The 6,132-nt window shown below is 42.0% G+C and overlaps 1 non-coding gene across 1 annotated transcript; it reads left to right on the forward strand.

The window, feature by feature from the left end:
• The first annotated feature begins 335 nt into the window (after positions 1–335).
• On the forward strand, positions 336–454 carry LOC145417681 (5S ribosomal RNA). Its single transcript, XR_013900545.1, has one exon. It is a non-coding gene; the product is annotated as a 5S ribosomal RNA (ribosomal RNA).
• Positions 455–6,132: the final 5,678 nt, after the last annotated feature.

Genomic DNA, 6,132 nt, shown 5'->3' on the forward strand with positions numbered 1-6,132 from the left:
GTCGCCATGGAGTACGAGAGTTACCTGCCTTTTTTGTGCAAATTCCCCCTGCCTCCTACCTGCCATGGCCCCTCCCGACCCCCCGATGAAGCACTCTAAGCAGTATGGCGTCACGAAGCTGACACAGTTGTTGTACAGTCAATGTTTGGAGCTCATTCGTCGTGTCGAGAGGGGAGAGAAGTTTTCAAAGCTGGCAAAAGAGTTTGGGAAGAACAAGTGCTGAGAGGTTCAAAGTTCTTCCCAACACCACCCCACTCCATTCACTTAAGCAATTTCGTCACAGGATTAAGGTGAGATCCCGTAACATGGCTTATTTCTATTTGATACATGCACTGAATAACGGCCATGCCACGTTGAGTACACCGCTTCCCATCCGATCAGCGAAGTTAAGCAACGTTGGGTCTGGTTAGTACTTGGATGGGTGACCGCCTGGGAACACCAGATGCTGTTGGCATCCCTACGTGTCAAGTGGGGTTGGTGGAGGATTAGTGCCCCTCCCTGTAAAACAATTAACTCTAAGCCCTTGCCCACCCCATTTGAGATACATGGCATCTGGCAATGGATGGATGGATGGTGTTTGATGGTGCCTAGATAGGTGTTGGTAGGGTGCTGTGGGGGGAGGTTGGCCAAAGTCCAGACCCAAATTAATATTTCACAGTAGAGTTATTATTCATAAATCATGGAATTCGTAAATCACGGCAGTGGTCCAGACCCAAATTGCCGCGATTTACGAGGATTGAGTGTATTTTATTACACGCAGTTTTTCATGTTCTATAAATTTATGTTTTACATTGCATAGAAAATTGTACAGTTAGAGTACAGTTATGTCACCCGTAATGCAGTATTTTATTACAGGCAGTTTTTCATGTTCAATAAATTTGTGTTTTACACTGCATAGAAAATTGTATGGTACCTTTAAAAAAAGCATCCATTTTGTTGCTAATAGGATCTAGTGGATATGAATGTTATTCATAATAATGTTCTTCTCAGCCAACACAGTTTCAATCAGTGCATTTTTACAGTAAAGTAGTGCCTACCAGCTTAGCTCAAAGAAGCTGTAGAGAAAAATTGCAAACTTTATATGGATTTAGGATGTGGGTGTATGGCAGACCAGGTTACATACCTTCTAAAGTACTGCGGCCTGCATGTGTCATGTGTCATCCAAGGGGGTACCTGGCATAACAGTTGTCAGAAATTTCTTGTTTCTGAGGGTATTCTTCTATCAACACCAAAAGTTAAAATAAATAATAGGAGTCTCTTTAGATGAGTTGGGTATAACTAACCCTAACTCACCTGTTATTATCTCTTTATATCCCAGCTAGTTCCCCTCATTTTGGCCAAATCTCTAAGAATACTTAGCTAGATATATTTGGAATGGCAGATGACGACAGGCTAGTCATCTTGGTTGGGTTGTGTGGGTCTGTCCAGGCGTCTTGGTGCAGCTGTGTACAGTGTGCATCTTGAACGAGACTTAGGAACTGACTGAAAAGTGGCAAATCTCCCTCCTTCATGTGATTCAGAGATGCCAAATAGTAATTTAATTACAGTTACTTAATTACAATGAATTACTTGAGGAAATTTACAAAGAAGGTCCAGCTTAACAAATCAGTCTTATTATCCAATAAGAATAAGATCAAGTATTAATTTTATGTATATTAAGGTATAACACCTTCTTATGTTTTCCACGTCACCACACTGAGCATGCGCAGTCAAGTACTTGGAATATGCCTATCAGTATAAATATTTATACACATATTTACATTATAGCTGTCCACAAGGGTTAAATGCAGTAGCATTTAATTCATTAAAGACTATTTACCAGAAAGATAGAGCAATCCCAACCACTGAACCAGCACTTACATTCTCTGGCAAATTCCTCTGCCATTTAACAGGGACAACTATATTAATCCTGTGCATTTACCACTACACACAGGTATCCCACTCAGGGGGAAAATAGTTTCCACAGTTTTAGGGCTGAATAAAAAATGATATGCTGTATCAGGTAATTTGACCCCTAGCAAGAAGATCTCTCCACAAGTCTCGAGAACTCTGTGCTGTGGCCCTTCAAGCTTGTGCATCTTGACCGAATTGTTCTCCACCATTCATAGTCTCAGGAATAGCCATTAACTCAAGGGGCACCAGTTTGTCAAGGGCTTTTATGCTGACATGACCCCTACATTTAATTTTGACAAGTCTCAGCACCCCCTCCAAATCTGGCTGTGTGGAGATGACTTTAGCTAATGGCCACTGGGATCTTGGTTGGTCTGTTTTCACTAAGACCTCATCTCCAGTGTTTATGATGGACTTGTTTCTGGCATCTTGAGCCCCATAATACCTTTTCTTGGGCTTGGAAGATAATATTTGCTCCAGTGTCTATTCCAGATATCCAACACTTTTTTCAAATGTTGATATCCTTCACGCAGATGATGCCCTAATTCATTATTCCCTACCATGTCAAAGGCTTTCTCCAAATCTAAATACACACAGTCCACCCAATCATCTCCTCCTGTAGCACATCAATCGCTCTTGAGTAAAAGATCAAGTTGGAAACACATGACCTTCCACTTCTGAATCCAAACTGACTTTCAGCCAAAATGTTCACCTCTTCTTGATATTTTATCCACCTGTCTTTCAGGATTCTCTCGCACAATTTTAAAACCTTGCTGGTCAGGGACACTGGGTTATAATTTAGGGGTTCTTCCTTATTTTCTCCCTTATAAATTGGTACCACACTGGCCATCTTCCATTCCCGGGGCACCTTCCGTTCTTCCAGAGAACACACAATTAAACTGAGACACTTATCCGCCAGTTGTTCTCTACATTCCTGCAGCATCCAATTAACGATTCTGTCCGGTCCTGGGGCTTTCCTTACATCTTGAGTTTCCAGTAATTTATACACTTCCTGCTCTTCCACTCTTATATCTTTTAGCACTACATTTCTAGTCACTCCCTCCACCTCCACAAAATCTCTTTCTTTAGTGAAAACTGAGTGGAAACATTCGTTCATTATTTCACCTTGCATTGCCGCATCTGTATAGACCTCTCCTTCTTCTTTCAGTTTGGTGATTCCTTCCTTTTGTTTCAGTTTGCCATTGACAAGTCTGTAAAACAATGTGGGTTCTTCCTTACATTTGTCAGTTATGCCTTTTTCAAAGTTCCTTTTTTCTCTCTATGTATTCTTGTATAATCATTTCTAGTTCTTCTGTATTCTTCTTTTGTTCTGTTATTACCTCTCTTTCTCCAGTTGTTCCATGCAATGTCCCCTTTTTTTTGCTGTCATACACCTTCTGTTAAATCAATCCTTTTTTCTGTTTTCTTTCCTACATACTCTTGGCACATACTTTACCATCCATCCATCATCCAATCCTACATTGCCTCATGAGGAGCATAGGAGCCCAGGGCTAAGCAAGTTGGTCCTGACATTTAAGATGAGAGTGACCAGCCTCACTCATCCCTGAGTGGCATTACGTGAGCAATAAACCCCAACCACCCCTTGGGTATGACCCTTCACTGGTTCAATCTGATTGGAGCGCTGTAATTACCCACTAAACCACCAGGTGCCAAAATATGGCTATATGGTTACCACCCAGCATAGTAAAGGGTTTCCTGGTGTACAGGAAACAGTTTGGCTTGTCACTCAGTGTAGAGTCACCCAAAAGCAGAAGGAAGAGGAAAGAATGAAGGAAAGAAAGACATAAGAGGGAGCATAAAGTCACCTGTAGGCAGAAGGACGAGGAAAGAATGAAGGAAAGAAAGACAGAAGAGGATGGAAGGAAGGAAGAATGGAAGAGAGGAAAGAGCAGACACCCGAGAGCAGCACTACATCGAGTGAATGGATGGTGAGCACCCCCACCTACCACCACATATTTTACCACTCCTGAATTACAGAGGTCTAGAAAGATATCCCACTTCATCTGTATATCTGTCTTGTTTTTCTGAATTTTCTTTGTTCTACATTTCCTCAATCCTGTAAAGTTTGCTTTCCAAAAGTTGTATCTTTCCTGCCTATAAAGCTTATCTCTTGGCACCATGATCCCTTTCTTCATCTAGAACTCAGTGACCACATGATCACTTTTTCCTATAGGACATACATTTCAAAGATTCATTTATGTCAGTTTCTTTGTTTAGCAGTAAATCTAGTCTTGCTGGTGTGTCATCACCTCTAAATCTTGTCTCTTCTTTGACCCACTGGGTCATTACATTATTCATTGCTATGTTCAGCAGTATAGTGCCCCACAAATCTTCACTGCCTCCTGAGTCCCATTCCTCCCAGTTCATCTCTTTACAATTAAAATCGTCCATCAGAATTATGTTCTTGCTTTTCTCAATCACTTTCTATAGATAACTAACCATGTCTGACAACATCTGGTATTCATCGTCATTCCATGCCCTTGTCTTGAGGGGAACATATACTACTGCGATGTCTCTTGCCATTCTCTCCATTTTCTAATTTCATATTTATTACTTCAGCCCTACCCTCTCCCAGTTCCACATTATCCACATTGATATTGTTCTTCACTGCTATCATCACTCCTCCTCCGTTTTTTCTTTTCTGTCTCTTCTCCGCAGTTTGTATTTACCATCTCCCTTATGGATATCAATATCTTCTCTTAACTTGGTCTCTACAAAGCACATAATATCTGGTTCATGTACCCTAAAGAAATCATTGATTTCTAACCTTGCTGATATGAAACCATCAACATTAGCGTATGCCACTTTCAAACTTTTTTCATTGTTTTTTAGTCCCTCTTCTCTCCCTCTCTACATCAGTACCACTTCCTCAATTTCTGATCCATAACTCTCCAATAGAACACTGTCTTCTCTTCCTCTGTTCTCTGTTCGTTTTTTGCCTTTGCTTCCTTTACTAGCTCCTTTATTTTAGCTTTTTCTTCCTCATTTGCATCTCTCCTCCAAACATTCATGAACTCCTCTTTGTCTCATAATTTCCATGTTCTGTTGATGATTTCATTTACCATTACCTGAGACTCAAACTTTAAGTGGCCTTGCCCCCCTTTCCTCGTACTTTCCTAACCTAAACACTTCTTCAGTAACTTCTTGAGCTTCATTGTTACCGTTCTTAACAACTGATACTATCTCTTAAGCCTTACTCGGGTCTTCTCTTTCCCTTTCTGATCTTACTGTCATACATTTTTCTATTCGTTTTCGTTTTTAAAGGCTTCAACATGCTTGCATGTGTCGTCCTTGGTCACCTAATGGCGGCTCTCCATGCTGCACGATCCATTGCAGCCTCCCTGTTCAGTCCCTTAACTCTGAGGTCTCACTTAATAACCTCATCCCATGTCTTTCTCGGTCTACCTCTCCTAACCCCACCCCCAATATTATAACTTCTCACCTTCCTCACCCAATTATCATCCCCCATCCTCTCCACATGTCCAAACCATCTCAATCTACCCCTCCTCATCACAACACCAATCCACTCCAGTCCCATCATACCTCTCAACTCTTCCATCGTAAACCCAGCACCTCCAGGCCTTGGACGTAGGGACGCACTGCACATCCACCTAATCATCGTCATTTCTGTTTTTCTGAGCTGGTGAATATCTTCCTCCTTCACTGCCCAGGTCTCACTACCATACAGCATTACACTTCTAACACATGCTGCATACAAAGACCCCTTAGCATGTAGGAAGAGTCCTCTCAATGTCAGGAAAGGCAAGAGCTCCCTGAACTTCTTCCAACCACTTCTCACCCTAGCCACAGAGCTAGCTCCAGCCCCACCTCCAGCACACAATATGTCTCCCAAATAACAAAACTCTTCCACACACTCAAGAGATTCACCAGCAAGTTCAATCCTTTCACGCCTGACAATCTCCACCTGCTCACCCCGACATGCCGTACACATAAAATCAACATTATCTTGCAGTCTACCTCTGAGACCACTACATCTCTTATGCACCCATTTATCACACACACCGCACAAGATGGAATTACTTCCCACGCCCTTGTGGCAAACTGCACATGGCCACTCTCCCTCGACTTTGACAGTACCGCCACCAACCCTAGATATCATCACTTTTGTTTTATCTGCATTTACCCTTAAACCCTTGTGCCCCATACCATCTCTCCACTTCCTAAACCTTTCCTCCACCTCCTTTTCGTTCTCTGCAATCA

Source organism: Coenobita brevimanus, chromosome 110 (genome assembly GCF_032717465.1).
Source record: "Coenobita brevimanus isolate Jiangsu-jjx chromosome 110, ASM3271746v2, whole genome shotgun sequence".
NCBI lineage: Eukaryota > Metazoa > Arthropoda > Malacostraca > Decapoda > Coenobitidae > Coenobita > Coenobita brevimanus.